This window comes from Alligator mississippiensis, chromosome 1, assembly GCF_030867095.1.
Source record: "Alligator mississippiensis isolate rAllMis1 chromosome 1, rAllMis1, whole genome shotgun sequence".
In the NCBI taxonomy this organism is placed as follows: Eukaryota; Metazoa; Chordata; order Crocodylia; family Alligatoridae; genus Alligator; species Alligator mississippiensis.
The window spans coordinates 327773749-327793638 of record NC_081824.1 but is presented as its reverse complement, the minus strand read 5'-3'; the positions used below and the strand labels follow the sequence as shown (position 1 = coordinate 327793638).

General features: G+C 40.9%; 1 protein-coding gene across 1 annotated transcript in view; it reads left to right on the top strand.

The window, feature by feature from the left end:
* The first annotated feature begins 2437 nt into the window (after positions 1 to 2437).
* The window catches only part of CLCN4 (chloride voltage-gated channel 4), a 60621-nt gene continuing 43168 nt past the window's right edge, over positions 2438 to 19890 (top strand). Inside the window, exon 1 of the mRNA XM_059720924.1 lies at positions 2438 to 2581. The gene's annotated coding sequence lies outside the window, so the exon portion shown is untranslated. The remainder of the gene's footprint in view (positions 2582 to 19890) is intronic.

The following is a 19890-nucleotide window of genomic DNA, read 5'->3' as shown; positions in this document are numbered from 1 at the left end:
TTTTAGTCTCATTCTCTGTTGTTGAGCCAGACCAGAACACTTTCTTTAGAGGAGATATCTGAAAATGGATATGCAATACGTGTGGAGAAATGATGGATCACATTTTTATCTGTGCAGCTCTAGACAGCATAAGCACAGACGAGATGATACAACTGAATATATGATGCCGTTCTCATTTCAGTGTTTACAAGTGGATACAATAGTTAGAACTATTTTTAAACCATCCTCTAGAAAGAGTCTGGACATTTTAGCTTTCGCTCATTCACTGCCATCATAAACAACAAACTGGGTACGTTAATAGAACACTACATTATAAAAACAAAAATCTTACAGTCTTCTCTACTGCTACTATGCTGCATATATTACAAGATGGTACTTTAAAGTAAGTTACATAAATGTTTTGCTTCTATAATGTTTTACTTGGGCTCAACTAATTATATATATCAGTGTTAACTGCAGATCTTGTTGTGTACCATATAACATACCGAATTTTATTCTGAGTGAAGACCATGCTTATTATACATCTAGTGTACTTTTAAGTTCAGAGGAAACCTACAAATAGAAAATGTTACGTGAGAAGAAGCGAAAAGTTTCACTTGCAGGGAGAATATTTCAGAGGCTCATGAAACTGTTTTGCTTTCCTTAGCAGTCTTTTCAAAGCATCATGTTAAATATAGCTCCTTTTTCAATATTCAGTATATGAGTATAAACTGAGTAGATTTCTTGAAAGGAATTTTTGTTAAATATTTGGAAATTGTGAGCATAAATTATGTATTTTAAACCATTTATATAGCTAGAATGCTAGAAAATAACCAGCATTTGTGGGGTTAAAACCTTTTAGAGGATATTTTTAATTGCATGTGTTCCTGTAAAATACAGAAGTTGCATGTAAGTGTCTGGATTTTATAATTTCATTTTCTGCCAGCAGTATTCCTTCAGTGTAGTAGTAATGAGATCGTCATTCTAAAAATATACCTGAAGCATGTGCTGGGGAGAAAACTAAACTTTAGGGTGAATTCAGTGGGAATAACCAGTACAAATGGGAGAATAAAACCATTAATTTAGAAACTTTTCTACAGTAAAAATAATTTCCTGTGTTCATACGAATTTAATTAGAACATTAATTTACTATCTTTTTAACCTTGTTAATGTTTATATTATCTGGCAAGTTGCACAGAAATTCCTGAAACGAGGCCCCCGGACAACTGATATGTTAAATGGTGCTAATCTCAAATTCAGCTAAAATATGCAATGTCAGCTAATAATCTGCATTGAAATTACTGTTGCAGTAGGGTGGGAGTTTCAAAAGTACAAAAGTCTATGCATTAGTAGCATTTCATTTTAATCACGGAAAAATTTGGATTTTGGGTTGCTTTTTTTAACCCAAAAATTGGGGATTTTTTTATCGGAGAAAACCAGGATCCCTGCTTATAAATGGGGACATAGAGAAATAGCATTTTCTGCTGCCTAAGCTTTTGACAGGGAAAGCAAAAGTAAAACTGCACATACTGTACAGGGAAAAGAACAGTGAGCACCCTGGGCTCCCTAGCTGCTGCGATTGAGTTAGTTACCAGTATTTTCAAATAAAGATTTTTTTTCCCCCTTCATTCTGCCTTTCAAAAACTAGATGCATGTATGTATTATTGTGGCGAGGGGGTTATGTTGTATGTGAGAATATTTAGTATCTTTAAGGCTGTAATGCTTGTGAAATACTTCGTGGAAAAAAGGAAGGATTGAATGGAAAAATGTTAGGGAGAGATTTGACTGAAGGAGCAGTAATAGGTTGGTACACATGTACAGGGGCTATTTCAAACACAAGGGACTCTGGAGAAGGGAGGATCATTAAAGTAGGATCCATATCAGTTATAGACAGAGCAAAATTGATGGAGAAAAAAGTAGAGATGGTGAGGTGCTAAGTCTTAAAAGTAAAGGTAAGCAGAACTGATGCAGAAGATAAAAGAAAGTCCACGTAGGTGTTCCAAGAATACGAAATTGATTTTGAAAAAAGAATGTTTTTGAGAATAGTTTTGGTTAGATGAAGGAAAGAAAGAGTAAGGTGAGAATCAGGCAAGTCAGAATATTGCAGAGCCATTATGAAATTGTGTCTTGTGCCATTTTCAAACTAACATGTTTATTACACCCTGACATTTTATGAAATATGTAATACTGCATCTGAGGATTGCTGTGATATATTAGTAATATAACATATGGGCACAGAGATTTCATAGCCACTTCAGTTTTTCCATATTACCAATACAATTTATTATTGCTGTAACAACAAATCATAGCCCCCTTTCTAGATCTGAAAAGGCTGTTTTCCATTTTGGTGACTAGAGATTTGTAAATAGCAACACTATACGAAAAGGTTGAGTATGCTTGCACTGCCTCAACTGAATCTTGCAGGATTACAAGCCAGTCTTTCTCCCTTTCCCTCTCCCTATCAGATATCCTATAGAGGGAGAATGCAGTCACGTGACTGTTACTGCTTCCTCCCTATGACATCGTTGGTGTTGCAGCCATAGCAGTAAAGAAAGGATGCTACCAAATCTGTGGGATTGGGCTAAATGATGTTGCATTGCAGGTAAGAGACCCAATTCTCAAAAAGCTAAGTTGCCAGTGTCTCTTTCTCTGTCTCTCTCTCTCTTACCAGTAAGACCTTACACAGAAAATAAAACAGAGCAGTGTCTGCGTAGGCATCGGTTTGCAGTGGCAGAAGCTGCTTTGCTGGTACTTGATAGATCTTCCGGCTGCCATCTCTAACAGAAATGCTGCCAGATGGAGCTTTAATGCTGAAGAAAGCCCATTGTTTCTGTATTCTGATGTGGATGCTTCTTGTACATGTCAAATTGTGTATTTATTATAGCTTCTCTCTATGGTACAGAGGAAAAAAATAGCATGTTAGCTATTTCCCCTGGTTTTTTTTCTGACACTTTAAACAATTTGGTAGAGATAAATATGTTTAATCTCTATAAAGAACAAAAAGATGATTAATTTAATGGGGGGGGGCTGGGAGAGGGTTCAGCTGGTACATAATGGAGGAAAGAATTCTATTATTATTTTGGGTTGACCCACTTTTAAGTACCTAGTCCAGCAGGTTTCTGGCACGATCCATTTGCATATTGTCAGGTAGTTTTTGCTGACAAGGCTTTTGTCTGATAGTATAAGCAATGAAAATAAATCCTCTGGAAAAACACAAGTAAGCAAGTAAGTAGTCTGTTGCTAGTTAAACAAGTGCTAATAATAAGTAGATTGTTCAGCCTAAATAGATTTTTTGGCAATTATGTGTTTAAAAATTATGCAGAAAAAAACAAACTCCATCTTTTTTTCTCTTCTCTTAAATACACAGAGAATACAAATATATGAAGACTAACTGTTTGATAGAATGAGGTGACTGCTGTTTTACGGTGTTTGTACTTCATTAAAAAATGTATTTAACTAAAATTGCAGCTGCTGGGAGTTTTGAGGTGCAAGAAATCAAAAATTGCTCTGAAGTGCATGATGATCAGGAGGAGTAAAATAAACCTGTGTTCATGCATTTTTAAGAAGCTTGTCTTTGCCAGAGAATGGAGGATGACTCAGCCACCGCCGCAGCAGGAAAATGGTCAGGTGACTTGCTAGTCAGAGTAGATGAGAAGTTTTTTCAGCCCTTCAAAGTCACGTTCTTTGGCGATGCAATGTTTTGACCGTTTACAGTGCACATAAAGCATTGCAGGGCTGATGCCTGTGTACATATACCCTGATGTGGGAAATATGGCTTACTTATGTCTTTAAATGTATTCTGTGTCCTAGTGAAAGAGGCAATTTACATTTCAAAGTAATTAGAAATGTGTCCATACACTATCACTATTTTCTGAAACTAATATCTAGTAAAATATTAAAAACCTGAAGTACAAGGGATTTGGGCTCCATATGCCTTTCAGAAAACTTAATATCAAATCTGATAGAGAAAAGCTCTTCTATTTCATTTCCAAAGAGATCTTTCATCTGCAGCACTTCAGGATAAAACCAACATGAACACATTTTCACCTACTATATTATTGAGATCACACTATATTCCAGTGTATATTCCAGTCTTACCGGCATTTGATTTATTCTTTCCAGCCCTTTCTGAAATTTGAGAGAGTTGTGTGAATTCTCTCTCTTTCACTTAAGCTGCTAATTATATTCCTGTTCAAAAATGCCAGAGTGCTTGTCACCCACTACTGTGGCTTTTTGCCAAATTTAAAACATGCCTCACAATTTAAAAGAGAAATGTAATTTCTTGCCCCCTCTGTGGCCATATTTGAATTCATTAATGACATCTGCTGGGCACAAAAGTTCTCCCAGCAGATCTAAGCCAGGCATTTTTCCTGCACCAGAATGACAAGACAAGGTATCAAGCTAATTAATATGCTCAATTGGATTTTAAAAAGGAGAGAAAGAAAACTTCTGTTTTCAGTTAGGCTTCTAAAGTGGAAAACAGGTGAAATTGGGGTGCCTAAGTAAAGAATTGCTATCTTAAATCCCCACTCAGCCCATTTCACTCTGAGGCACCTAAATTCTGTAACTGCCTTTAAAGCTCCTAATCTTACAGTCTGTTTCTGTGCATGCCCAAAAGCATCTTAGTCTTTCCAGGGAGTGATTCTCTCACTCCAAAGCCCATTCAGAATTCAGAACCTAGGCTTGCTTTTGCGTGTGCCAAATGGCGTTCATTTTCTGAGCATACTCATGGATCAGTCTTCACTTAAAGGGCCAGGGGCAGCTGTTTGTTAAAACACCAGGAGAAGGAAGAAATAAAGCTGGCAGTGTAAAATTGAAGTTATAATAGCTAACTTGGCTATTACTAATAGCTTTCTATAATAAGCTTACTATTACCCCTTACAAAGTAGTATATTTGTTTGTGTATATTTGCACCATTTTCCCTCAAAATCAGCCCTTCCAAATTGGGGTTAAGCAAGAAGCTGTTGTCTTTGCTGGAACAGAAGCATGCCTGGAGATATGCATGACATGCAGCTGCCACTTGTCTGGCTCAGCAAGCTGAAGGGGTAGAGTCTTGCGTTAACTCTCTCGCAGCCGAAACTACTGACTGAGCATCGTAGCTTGTGCCTGAAGGAGCAAGAGAAGTCCCGGTAGTATCCTGATGAGGCTTTTGATGTGGAAGTAGCTCCTTATTTACAGGAACTTTTATATAAAGAATTACTTGTAATAAAGAACTAACAGTCTTGCTTTTGCAAAGGGCTAGGGCCTGAACTTGTGTGACATAGAATAAGTAATTCTGGGTCCATAAAGTGTCCAGGAAGCATGGCATCCCAGGATGCAGTCTGGCGGAGGCAGCTGGCACCAGAAACTTCCTAGTGTGGAGGTTCCTGCTGCCTCACCCAGGCTCTCCCTGGCATGGCACACTTCCTAGATACTCTGTTCCCAGGATAACTTAATGTCACACAGTCAACCATGACTTGAAAGGGGGAGGATATTTTCCCAGTCTTCTGCCTTCCTGAAACAAGGTGCATGTTTATTTTGGGCACTGTATCATATGTGTAAAAATACAGTAATTACATATGTCCATCTCTCTAGGATTGTTATTTATTTCCATGTCAAAATTAATTTTAAACTAATAGTAAATAGTATACTTCCAGGTTCAATTCCATCCTCTGTCTCGAGTGATTCCAGATCCATATCTCTCACTTCCTGGTAGTCTTCTGACCACCAGGCTGTATAATTGCTTGGATGGGAGGCCCTCCACATCCCTATTTCACTTTGCAAAAAAGAATGCAAGGTTCATTGGGCCAGAGAGGGAACAAATGAGAGTAATCTACGTAGTCTAGTCATTAAGGCACTCACTTTTAAAGGGGTGTTCTTGAGGCCTGGGCCGTGCTCCAAGGACTGCTTATACATTTTATTTTAAATAGTCATGGACTAAAATGAGTTTGAACCCCTGCAGGTCAAGGCAGGAATTGAACCTGAGTCTTCCACATAGTGGTGAGTGTCCTAACAAGGGATTTGAAGTAAGGAAAGACAGAACCTTCTGTCTTCTCTGTCTGCTGTTGTAAAAGAAAACACAGACAGCAGAACCTCAAGGGGTTGTGAACCCTGCTGGGAGAGAAGCATCTGCCTGCAGCCCTGGAACCCAGACCTGGTGACACACCTCTGTTCTCATCTTCCTTATTGGCTTGCTCTAGGTGACTGGATGTTGCCTCTACCTAGCTTCTTGCTCAGGATTGCATAAAATGAGTTTGCTCAGCTTCTGTGGATCTCACTGTAAGGCGCCTACCTCGCCATCTTTCCATGTGCTGTCTAGAGGGCCAGGGAACCTAACACAGTGTTCTGGATTACACGGTGGAAGGATAGATGCTCAAAAGAAGCATTGTTACAGCACTGTACAGCTGAAGCTCCTTTTTTAATCTAATCCTCTCCTCTTATGACCCAAGCAAATGTTTTGTGTGTTTTGAGCCCCACAGAAAAGAATCTTGCCCCTAAGCTCCAGTTCCAATTCAGATAGATTCTCCTATGGATGTCCTCATCCTCAGTGGCGTAACAAGCCACGCTAGCCCCCACAGCAAACACTGTTTCGAGGTTCCAAGAATCTACACCAGCCCTACAGAAAAGAAGGGCTAGTTCCAAGAACAGGGAGGCATGGGGGGCACAGGGCTGACAGCAGGCACAGCGAGTGGGGGCAGCAGCCTTGAACAGCTGGGAACCTCTAAACAGTCCTGGCTGAACTTCTGAGTCCACGTGCTCTGCCCGTCCCAGCTCTGTTGCTCATAAAACAGCAACCACCAGGGATCATTTTGGAGTTCCTGGCCCAGCAATGCTGCCTAGGGCATGGACTCAGCAGAGGTGGAAGGTTAATTCCTGTGCCCCTCCTAAATCGGCACCTAGTGTGGGTGCCCCTCTTGCTCACCTCTAATTACATTATTGACTGTGCTATTAGATTCACAGGAATGCATGTGTATTGTTTTTCTACCCAATGAAATAAAAATTCATGCTGTAGAGCCATATACACATTTTTCTTTTAATATTATAGAAGCTGTTGATGCTTCTCATCCTTGGCATTTCTGGTCTGCAGATCAGGAAATGATGCCCCAACTTGCAGTGACTACAATACTTGAGCATCCCAGGGCAAAAGGTTGGTAGAATGAAGTTTGTATAGCACGTCTCACATACTGATCTCAAAGTGTTTTACAAGGGAAGGCTTTGCCTTTATTGTCAATGGAGAAACTACAGCTCTGTGCTGTGAAGTGGCAGCTGGTCAGGATCAGGTGGAGAAATTGAAGGTCCAAATCTCAGTCCAGTGCCCTGACTACTCAACTACATTGCCTCCAAAACATTGTAAAAAAAAATGTTTTGTAGCAGAAAACAACTGTTTATTCACTGTTTCCATACAACAGTTGTGAGAACTGAAATAACAGAACACACGTGTGCCTCATGTCACAGCCAAAGGGCTGTCAAAGCTCTTTCTGTGGTGAAGTCTCAATAGCCTTTCACTGAGCTTCCAGGAGCCAGGCCTAAAAAGTTCCTTAGCATGAAGCAAACTTTGCAGTCTGAGTGCAGAAGGCTGCTCTTTAGCGAGTGAAGTTAAACGGTTGAAAGGAGGACATTTAAAAAATGTTAATGCCTTCCTGAAATCTCATTTTTTGTTGGTTGACAAAACAATCCCTTCCTTAGCTCTTTGCTAAATTTTCTCTTTCCAACAGTTGGAGAATCTTGGAATCCCCAAATCCAGCCGTGTTGCGTGGGAGGAGGAGAAGCAGCAGGGAAGGACTTAGAACAGGGATGGGAACAGGATTGAGGGTGGAGGGCGGAGAGGATGGAGGAAGCCACGTTGCTTGAGCCCTCACATTACTCGTGGCCTATGACAATAACAGATGCTCAAGGAGCTTTTCTTGATTAAGTTCAACATCTGAATATTCAGTAAGGGATTTTTAAGGAAGAAAACAAGAATAGTAAATACCTTATATGTAAAATGACTGTGTCGTAGAAAGCCTAACTTTTAACATTTTGGAGCAGATACATATCTGGCCAGTTGTGCACCCTGGATAACAGCAGCACATGAAGTAGCCAGGCAGTGATCAGGTTGCTGCTGGTGGCAGTGGCACTGGATGGGCAGTGACAACTATTTTTTAACACCCCCCTGCCAGCTGACACCTAGGGCGAATGCCTCACTCTCCTCTCCTTAGTTATGTTGCTGTTTTTGAGTGGAGGCTGCTCAACTAGAACATTGCATTTCCTAGATTGCATTTACTTACATTTTCCTCTTTTCTTTAAAAGTCAAAAGGGAGTAAATCTGTGTTGAACCATACGTCTTCCCTCTTTACATTGAAGAAAAGTTAACTGTGAGGCAGCCTTTATTAACGGTGCCACAACACAGCTTGGTATAGCCAGATGGAAATACATTAAAATGCATGTGTGCAGTTGCTGATTTTACATGTCCCTAACTTTAGATCTACAGAACTAATGTTCTTCAGGATTGAACTGACATTTTGGTCTCACTGGGGATAACAGAGTAAACAGAGTTTCACATGTTTAGCTTGAGCTGATTTTGAATTATGTGAGCACAAAAACTCCATTTGGAACATGTGGCAAAAGCTTTTATTTATTTATTTATTTATTTATTTATTTATTTTCCTCTTGCTGAACCAATTTTGCTCATATTTTCCAAGAAAACTCAAGCTGAAACTAAGCATGGTATATTTCATACCAAAATGAATTTTTTAGAGATGAAATTAAGCAGAAAAGGAAAGGGAGAACTTTTAGGGTAAAAGCTAGTGCTCAGCCTTGAATAGGAGTGAATGCTACCATTAAAGGTAGACTTTTTTTAGCACCAGCAAAAGTAGCCTTGTGAGTTGCACAGTGCGTGGCAAGATAGTCTTGCATAGCCAGAAAAAAAAGAAAATTGGGCCAGGATCTGCCAGTGCTTCTGTTCCCATTTCCAAAGGGAAAGGCAGGCTCGACAATGAATTATTGCCTTCTCATTCTATTGCCAAAGATGCAGGTTTTGACAGCATTTGAGTTTCAAAACTTTCATTGGTTTTGTGGCCCCAATTGACTATTTGTTTTGCTTATATTTATGGCCAATTTTTTTTATCACACTGTTCATACTGGGCTCCTATACACATACAGTGCGTCAGAGTAAACTCGATTAATCATTCAATGAGCTTTAATTAAAGTGCCCCCACTGCCATTTTTCACTGCAGGGACACTGATACACATAACGCTCCAGGTGCTTTGTTTAGAACGTCTCTTGGAACCACTTTAATTAAAGTGGCTCCCTTCCCCCTCTATTCTTGAATAGTGTCTATAAATGCCCCCATGTTGTGTACGGTGGCTGAGGAGATGATGGCTGGAGATCACAGTTTTCCCTCTCCCTCCATGCCTTAATTTTCCACTGAATTTTCCAAAATATGCTTTTCCCCCCTTTCCTTCCAGTAGCTCTCCCATGTGATCTTATGTACTCCTTTAATTCATTTCTGCAGTGACTTCACAATTTTTTCCATAGAAGTTATTGGTAAACCTACACACCAAAAATGAACTGGATGAGCTTTTTCACAGAAGGACACTCCTTAATATGTTACAGCAAACCCATAAATAAAAGTACCACAGTATTTTAAAGCCATGTAAACACTATGCGCTACAGTAGCAATACGGCTGTGTATTAGATGCTGCAGAATTTTGTTCTCCATATACGGTGATATCTACTTGATAGTCCTAGAAGCATGATAATAGTAATACTGGCAGAAATACTGGCAGAAGGCAAGGCAGTGACTGGTACCTTATAGACCAGGGGTATGCCTACCCCCAGGGGTACTTGAGAAGCCCGAAGGGGGTATCTGTGAGTGGGCAGGGACAGACTGCTGCCATGCACCATCCCATGCAGGCACTGCCCACCTGGCCGGATGTGTGGGGCGGGGGAAGGTTGTACACGGTGCCTGCCGCTGCTCTGCCTTCGGCCGTGTGCCCTCTTTCCCACCCCGCCTCCCCACTACCCGCTCAGAGTCTGGCTGCCGGGGGTACACTGCTCCCCATCCAGCCACTGGGGATACACTGACCCAAAAAGGTTGAAAACCCATGTTATAGACCAGGGGCGGGCAATTATTTGGGGCGGAGGACTGCTTACTGAGTTTTGGCAAGCTATCGAGGGCCTCATGGCAGGCATCCAGGGGCAGATAAATATTAATTTTCTAAATTTTTTAGGGGCCCCGTGGGCTGGATAGAATGGCCTGGCGGGCCGCATCTGGCCCACGGGCCGCATTTTGCCCACCCCTGTTATAGACTAGCTCATTCAGAGAGGCATGAGCTTTTATAGGCTAAAAATCAGTTCTGTAGATATAAAGATTGAAGTTTTCATAGAAAATTTTATGTTTCATAGCATCTGACAAAGTAGGTTGTAGCCCATGAAAGCTCAAGCCTCTTTGAATGAGTTTATAAGGTACTAACCTCTTCTACCATCTGCCTACCTTTAGGCAAACACCACTAACTACCTCTCTATTCTTAGGAGTCCTGTTAGTTTAAATCTCTTGATTTTCCCCTGGGTTTTCCAGACCTAACTGGTCTTTACTTTTTATGCTATATCATGACTGTAAATGACTACAGGTTTTTTTTGAGGTGGCAAGTCACTGCTTTAGTTATAAAGAGCCTTTAAAAATTTTTGAACAGTGTTGTTTAGACAGAAGTTCAATAAATTAATCAAATAGTCTTACATTGCCCATGAGTACTTTTCAAACTGATTAAAATGCAATTTAACTTGTCAGTGATTCAGCACACTTGCCTTCTCAAAAGAAGTCTTGCAAATCATTATTCAATGCCATTTTTCTTTATATTTAGAAACATGTTTCATAACCTTTTATGTTCAAAATGCTCTCTGTAATGAGCTGTCAAGCAGCTGTTATTACTTCATCTTCTCTTATATGTGAGTGTGTGCATGTGTATGATATGGGACATTTTGTTAAAAAGATTAGAGTTTTTCTTAAAAGTTATGGTCAAATCATCTTCATGCCACTTTGAGATTGAAGTTAATCAAAATATCTTCCAAGTTTGAGAAGCTTGTTTAAGTTTATAGAAGCTGCAGCAGACTGGCCCCATCCCTAGTGCCTTTTTAATCCAGCATAAGGATTTCTTCCAATACAGGTGCTTTTTATGTCAGTCTTTTTCTTCAAGGACTTACAAAGTCAAGGCTGCTCATCTCAAGCTACATCTGTGAGAGCAAGTTCAAACCAAAAGAATAACAATCCCTATCACAGAGAGGCTAGAGAAGTCTTTTGGCTAACATTCATTTGAGCACACATTATACCTGCAGTCAGGCAGTGTCATGAAGGCCTGAAGAACTGATGCCAACCACCTCAATACTGGTAACGCCAGACACCTTAGTACCTATGCTAAAGCCTGAGGCAGAATTGATCTAATTTACATGGTTTTGTGTAAGCGATGTAGTTTAGTTGGGTAGTAACAGAACACACATTTGCCCTGTGGTGGGGGGAGCAAATCTTTGACTGGGTTCCACCATTTTTAAACCAGTCTATTTCTGCCACACTTCTGTTTTTATGGGTATAGACTGGTTTTGTGTGTCAAATTTCTGTTCTCTTACAGGTCTAGAGCAGTTTCCTAGTCCTAGAGCTTAGATGCTATGGCCCCAATCCTGCACAGGCTTCTAATGTCATCACCCTGTGCAATAAAACCAGTACCTGTGTCCATCTCTGACAATAATTCTCAATAGCAGTAACATAACTAAAGCTAGGTGAAAGGGGCAAGTTCTTCTCTGGGTGCCAAGTTAGGAGGGGTGCTGAATCACCCCTCACCCCCACAGAGTCTGTGCCCCAGGAACATGCTCATGCCAGGAATCCAAAATTATTCCTGGCAGCTGCTGATGATGATGATACTGCATTAAGAGGAACACCTGGGGTGGGCAGAGTACGTGTGGTGGCAATAGCAGCTCACCTGGGAACTGTTTAGGAGTTTCAAACATGTTCAAACATGAAAGGAAACATGTCCAAATATGAATGATCTGGAGATCATTCAAAAATAATAGTGTGCCTGAGTTCTGGGTCAGCTTGGAATGGCATAGGGGAACAAGAGATCTGGCAACAGGCTTCATACTATATGCACAACCCAGTAAAGAAAGCATCTCCAGAAACACACCTGTGTTGAAGAGGAAATCCCTCTCCCAGATTTCTAGAAAGACGTAAACCCACTCTACAAAGATACTGTTAGCTGCTCATGCTAGAACCAGATGTAAGTTCCTAACAGGAGAACGCAATGGAGGAATTTATTTGACTCCTGATTCCACACACAGAATCCTCCTTCTGGTAGCCAAACCAAGTACCATCTCTTTGAATCCATTTCTGTTGGTTTAGAGAGGCATAAACTTGCATAGGTGATAGCTTACCTTATTAGATGCTATTGTAGTTAATAATATACCACCCTGCCCTAATATAGCTAATTACCCCTCATCATTACTGTTGTTATAGGCTAAGTATGGACAGTCAAAAAGTGTGAGGTTGAGTTGATTCAATCTTTGCCAGTTAGTCTAAGCTGTGTAGATTGAACCAATAAGCAAGTGAACAGACATTCACTTTTAATTCCAGAAATGCATCCACATGCCTGCAGTGGCCCGGGCCACAAGCTGGAGAGGTTTAGAGCACACCTCCTGCTTGGCTAAAGCTGACAGCTTGGACCAAAGCTAGCCCGCCCAGCTTATGGACGGGGGGGAAGCAGGGTTTGCAGGGGAGGTGCAAAGCATCCTGGGGTGCTGGAGGACTGAGAGTTAACTTGAATCTGGAGGGCATCTGGGACAAAAGGTCAATAAACTGATTTAACTTAAATCAGTTAAGTCTGCTACTACATCCATCCAGGTTTGTCTGAAACCAGTTTCGGCCTTTTTGAAAGCAGTTTGTGTGCACTGAACTTCAGTTGTGTTACAGATCTGAATCAGTTTCTAATCACTTATATTGGTTTATGTGTAATTCCTGTCCCTAGCCGTAGTGTTCTGGTCCTATTTATTGATGAGTTCCTACTTTCAGGTTTAGCCATATATGTAAGGTGAATTAATTTGATCTTGAGTTGGATGCCCACCTAAGGTTTGCTGCTAAAGAAATACCCAAGTGAATATTTTGTATCTGGTGAATGTGGGCATGTGCCACAGAGACTGAAAATATTACAGGACTCAGTGCAGGACTAAGACTGTTTCCCTTGAAAGAACAACTTATAAATATGCAGAAATGAAAGATGCTTTTCCTTGACAGATTCCTGAATTTTTGCCAAAGAATGTTATAATGGCTAAAGCAGATCACTATCAACAGTCTTTGGCTCACATGCAGGAAACTTTGCCATGTGGAGCGGGGAGGAGGGAGTAGGGGGTGACAGGGCATAATATGTGGCCTCTTCATTAAGATTCTGAGCATAAAAATAGTAGAGTTGAAGCATAAAGGTTCTCCTCAACTAATTCAGAATGACAGTCATCCATCCACATGCAAAATGCTTTGTGATATTTGCCATCCAGTAAATTAATAAAGGATTAAGTCACAACTACCCAGAGGTTATTTTAAATCCTTATTGTGTAGCAGTGGTTCAAGGGAGTTTGTTTTTAATAGAGCCTTGACTATAGTAACCTATCGTGTAATTGTTGGCACTGCATCAGGAAAAAATCCCAAGGCATCCTTTGCTCTGTTCTGCTTTGTAACAGCCAAATACTGCCACATTTGGCCTAGACGGTGGTTTTCTATGCCTTGAAAAAGGTCTAAACAAATATGAATTGCATAAGCCTACAATGCCACCTCAGCTTCCTCAGTCCTGCCCCTTCGTTCTTCAGTCTCATTTCATAGATTCATAGACATTAGGGCCGGAAGAGACCTTGCAAGATCATCAGGTCCAGCCCCCTGTATTTCATACTTTTTAAAGCAAAGGATTATTTTAGGCCTAATTGCTTGGAATCTGGAGAAGAGCAAATTCTATACAGTTAAATTGAGACTTTTTTTTCTTCAAGGAAAATAGAATTAAAATTTAATCACATCATTGATTTTTTTTGTTGATAGAAATATTATAGGTATAGAAGTCATTGAATAACTCTGATATATTGAAAGTAACTTGAAACTTGTTGGAATTTCATAAAATAAAAATACATCTGCTGGTCTCTCATGTGTCCAATTAAAACAGAAAACAGGATGAAGAGAATGTACCAGGAAACGAACATGTTTTATGTGCTGGAACTAGGCACTTTCCTTTGACAGCTATTCAGCTAATTTCTACAGCCAGTATGCTTTTCAGCTTCCTCTGTTTTCTAATTTTAGTCTGTGCTTGCTACGTCAAATACATTTCACATAGTATCAGTCCATATGCTACCTAGAACTTCATTTCACTGATACAAACCTTCTAGTTTCTAGCACAAATTATATCAATACAAAAAAACAGAATTTGTTTTAATTCTAAGCAGTTTATTACTCATTTCTATAACTTTTCTTTGAATTTGGCGATTGAGGGGTGTGTAAAAGCACCTCAAAACCAAAAAAATTGAAATTGGCACATGATAAGAACAATCTTTGTGTGTTGATTGGTTTGCTGTGGTCATGTGCATGTCACCACCCAGAATGTACATGTCTATTGTGGTATCTTGAATTCTTTTGGCTTGTTTGTTAACACTAGATTCTGTCAACTTCACATAAGTCCACTTTGCTTTGTCAGTGTTTTAAAAAATAATTAAAAATAATCAAGAAGGGAGAATTTTTGTCAGTGTTACATTTATAGAAGACTTAGACAAGCTTTTGAATGTGGTGCATTACATCCAACCATGCAGTTGGTCCAATAAAAGATATAACACACACAAATTCCTTGCCTCTTGTATACTTCTTAGACTATTATGGCTGCCAACATCACTTGTCTACTACCGCAACATGGTAAAAATAGTTAGATTTATTAAAAAATATATGGGAAACACTGGGGCTAGGGACAGAAGCTACACATAAACCAATTAAAGTGATCAGAAACCGGTTTAAACTTGTAACAGAACAAACATTCAGTACACATAAACCAGTTTCAAAATGGCTGAAACTGGTTTAAGATAAACCTGGTTGAATGTAGTATCAGATTTAACTGATTTGGGTTAAACTGGTTTATAAAACTTCTGTCCCAGACCCCTTCCTGGTTCTAGTTAAATCGGAGTCCTCCAGCATCCAGCATTTTGCAGCCCTGGGCTGGGCTGTGCTGTCTGCTCCAGAGAGCAGGGCTGGCCCTGCCCCTTTGCTCCCTAGCTGGAGCAGTGAAGGCTGGCTGACATGGAGATGAGGGGGTGGCAAGCCTAGCTGGGGATGCAGCCCAGTCTATGCAGGAGGTCTGCCCCTCCCGCCCCAAACAAACTCCAGCTGGAGTCTGGGGACAGATAGGGGAATTAAACACCCCTTCCCCCACTCAGACTTACTGCTAGCTGAAACTGTGGACCTAAAATCCCAGAGGCACCTGGAAGCAGGAAGAGGAAGAGATGTGCAACCCTGCAGAGTCCTGCTGCTGTAATTCTGCACTGCAAATCCTGGGGACCTTGGGAGCAGCAAGACTAGGAACTGAACATGCAGCCAGAGAGCCATGCTCTAGTTCTCCTCCCCATCTTCCTCACCCCACCCCGCCCGCCTCACCCCACCCCGCCCCGCCCCGCCCCGCCCCACCCCGTTTCTGGCCGCTGCAGGTATGTGGCTGCATTTCCTGAATCAAGGGTAAATGTCTGTTCACTTCTGTTTCAATTTAATCTGTGCATTTTAGACTAACCTGCATAGACTATTCAGCCTCAGGTTTTTGACTGTCTGTATCTAGCCTGGGAACACAACTTCCAGTAAACAGTTACTAATGTCATGCTTAGGGGTATGTTATGACTTTTTTATTTAGATCCCAAAGATCCATGTTACTAGCAGACAGGACAGTTGAAAAGGCCACTTTAATTTCTCTAAATTTGTTCTCTTCTGCAATATGGGACAATACTTATTTTTTCTTGCCCTTTGACTATATTGTCTGTGTAGCCAATAAGCTCTTTGGGGCAAATCATCTCTTACTCTAGATAGCATGATGCCTAGCACTATTGGGTCTATATTTCATTTGGGGTTTCTAGGCACTGCTATGAGGAAAACAATAATAAAAAGGTATCTGATGCTGTGTTGTATGTATAGGAGATGGAGAGCTCTGCCCATATTGAATTCATAAGAGCCTTGGCCAGATTTCATTGCTGTAGATACTGCTCTTACAGCTGCATTTTATGTTCTGGGGGTGTTGTTTGGTTGGGTTTTTTTGAAGTTTAAGGCTGATTGTCAATTAGTTTTGATTTCCATACCAGATTATCTGGAATTCAAGGTTTGTTTTTTTATTCTCTTGAGTAATTGTTTCTAGAGGCGATACTGAATGCCTTTGCAGTAGTTGTCTGTAGCATGATACCGGTCATTCCTTTTCTTTCTCTCCAGACACATTCTATGCTATGTGTATTTTGAGCAGGTTTCCATTTGAAGGTCTACTTATTTTCTTGTGGCCTGGCTTGGTAAAGTCCATCATAACTGAACCCTGACAACTGATTTGAAAAGTTATTTTTCATGATGTGGAATCAATGTGTAGCTTATGTCAATTCGGAAGCTTTTGGCCGTCAGAGACATTACCAGGGATCACTACGTGGAAGTGGCTCTCATCAATCCCCAGTGCCTCCGATCTAGGAAACCCCTCATCGCTCACCTGTACCACCTGCACTCCGTTTCCAAAGGTTCTTCCCCAGATGACTGTGCTACACAACTATGGGAAGAACAGTGGGCCTCTGAGAACTGCAGATTCAAAACATTTATCTCAAACCCCTCTACAAGACCTCCTGGCTTCAATTCGGACAGACTGTCCTGGGTCTGCCTCAATAGGCTCCAAACTAGCTATGGCCAGCTCTTTCACAGGAAAAGTTTTGCTTCAAGGAAAGAAGGTATTTAGTGTTAAGAAAATACCTATGAAGAGCCCTTATTAGCAGCTCTAATGTTTCACGCAGCTGTGATGCTATCCCTTCACCTGGTTTCAGATTTCCTTACCAAGGACACTTATGATTTACATGATATAGAAGCAAGGCCCTAGCTGCTGTCTCACTGTCCTAGCGTTGCCTCCAAAGCAGTTCCATCTGTAGGTGGGACTTGTCTCTTCACTTCTCTCTTCGCATCTGTCTGCATTTGTGGATTTATATCACCTTTTGATTGTGTCACTAAACTGACTGGATTTGCAAAGTAAAAGACCAGAGTACCTGCCACATGGGGACAGGGGCGCTAAACATAGGTTCAGCAGGATAGAGTTTGGTGGGGGCCAGAAGTGCACGGAAGCATTTTGCTACCTTTAAAGCAAAGGCCTGCTCTTTGCATAGAGTTTAACTTCTTATTATATGGTGATGAGAATTGACTTATGATAAATATCACAAACATTACCTGTGAGTGTCTGAAGAAAATGTGTCTGCAAAATGCTTCTATGAACCTCTGGCTCCCACCAAACTCCATCTCACTGGATGCAGGTCATCATCACATGATAGTAAGGCTTCCTATATGATGCACAGGCATGTGGACTGTTTCTTGTTTTAAAACCCTTCCCTAACTGCTTTGGCTCAAATTGTTTTCCATCTCTAGGTTTTTTCCAATAGCTAGTGGGAAGCTTTTGCATTTCCTTGTAGGAGTAGGATCCTAATCCATCCTGGCAATCCACAGCTCTTCTAATTTCTCAGTGGGGCACCCTGAGAAATAGATATACAGTTCTCCTATTCTGATACAGGCACCTATGATAGAATGATGTGGTAGGCGTTGCATTTACAATCTCCAGGAAAGACTTCGTCAACTGCTAATGACCACTACTTTCTATGTCTCCCTTTATAACTGGTGTTTGGGTTTTTTCTTTACAAAAGCTAGCTAATTACTTATGCTCTGTCCTGTTCCATTGGGCATCTGTTTGGGTTTAATTTCCTGCCCCAGAGGGTGACTCCCTAGATTAGGTCTATTTCCTATAGACATGCCATAGTGGTTGGAAGATTATTTGATTTTTGCAATTAAAATACTTATATAATATAATAATGGTGACCTTTCCTGTAAAATAATGGTCTTTTCAGCTGTCTGGTCAGAGCAGATCGTCAGTGTAGTCTAAAAGAACCCTAATCAATAGTATCCAAAGGGGCATGCACACACTGGTAGTTGCAATAGGAAAAAGAAAGATTAAAATAATACTAGTTCTAATTTAAACTATAGGTAAGTAGTCTGAGGTGTGAAGGATCATACCAGGTAAAAGCATACAGGTAACTGAGTACTTAAACCACTTTTTTGCCTGCTTTAATTAGATAATTAGGGAATGTCCTGAAAAATACAAAGGGCAAAATCCTCTCTTCACTGTTAATATCTACTATTGTTTTGTAGGCTATGCCCCTTATTTTGCAAGTAACTATAGGCTCCTGAAAGATATGTCAAGGCTAAAAGGCTTCTGGGAGAGCATAACCTGCTTTTTGCTGCTTTTTTTTGCAAAAGTAGTAACCTTCAGAAAACCCTTTTAGGATGTGAAACGACTAACTGGTAACTATAGGCAGCATTGAGTACTAACACAGACAGAATATATCTGGACTCTACAATAAGGAAGAGAGAGGAAAATATATATAGAACAAATTATAATATTGCAGTTAAGATTGATCATAGTCTAATGTGTCTTTAATAAGTTAAAGTCATGATGGGTGTGTTTACACATACCCATACGGCGACATTGCTACTGCACCATGGTTTAGTACTTCCAGATATTTCCTTCTTTTGTGGCCAGTCTTGACCTCCACTTGATATCCATTGGGCACATCTGCATATGACACTATGGTGCAATACAGACTGCTATAGCACCATGCTTTAGTACAGGGGTTTTCAACCTTTTCTGGTCAGCGTACAACTGGTTGACAAGCGGCCGGGGGTGGGGGGCGGTCTGCAGTGGCCGATCAACGAGTGGGGGGGGGTCTCTTGTAGCCAATTAACAACTGGGCAGGGGGGTCCCTCGTGTGCTCGTGGTGGTAAAACCATAAGTGCCAGAGGCGAAAATGCTGGTGAAAAAAGTGCCGGCAGTGCACAGCAGCACAAAGTGCTGGCAGCCCCAGCCCCGTTTCTTTGTGCTGCTGCTGTGTCATGCTGTGTATCCCCTGGGGATTTCCCAAGTACCCCCAGGAGTACGTGTACTCCCGGTTGACAACCCCTGCTTTAGTACTTCTTTTTTGGTGAAGTAGTGGCTAAAAATAACCACTTCATGGGCACATGTTGACGCATCCATCATGATTATAATATAATACCCATTGGGTGCATCTACATGTGACCTTTTGGAAGTACTGCGACGTACACTGGGCTCACAATTATTTTTAGGCACTGCTTCACTGTAGTGTGCGCTATAATGAGGGAGCGCACTACTATGATGAAGCAGCTGCTGGTCACATGTCGATGCATGTGGTCACTGTGTTGCACACTGCTATGGCAACGTAGCATCACATGTAGATGTGCCCTGTGGGTATTATGTGAAGGTCTAGGATGGCCACAAAAGAAGGGAATATCTACATTTAAAATAGTACAAGTCTAGGCTAACCACAATGGGTCCCCTTTGTGATCTGGAAATAACTTGCATATAATTGCTATAATCTTGCTGGCTTGTTGACTGCATAAGGGCAAGAGGAAAAAAAAGGAAATAAAAGGAGACAGCCACAAGACGCATGGAAATTGAACATGAGCAAGGATCAACAACTGAAGAAATGGTAGAATTTGATTGGATAACAGTGAACAAAGGAACTGTGAGGTATAAAAGAAGACGTTACATGGAAAGCAACTTGGGTACATAACACCAAAGACACCACTGTGCAGATGCACTGAAGCCCCCTTGCCTGACGACTTAATCTGGCCAGCAACATCATTGAGCAATAGACTAATCATCCCA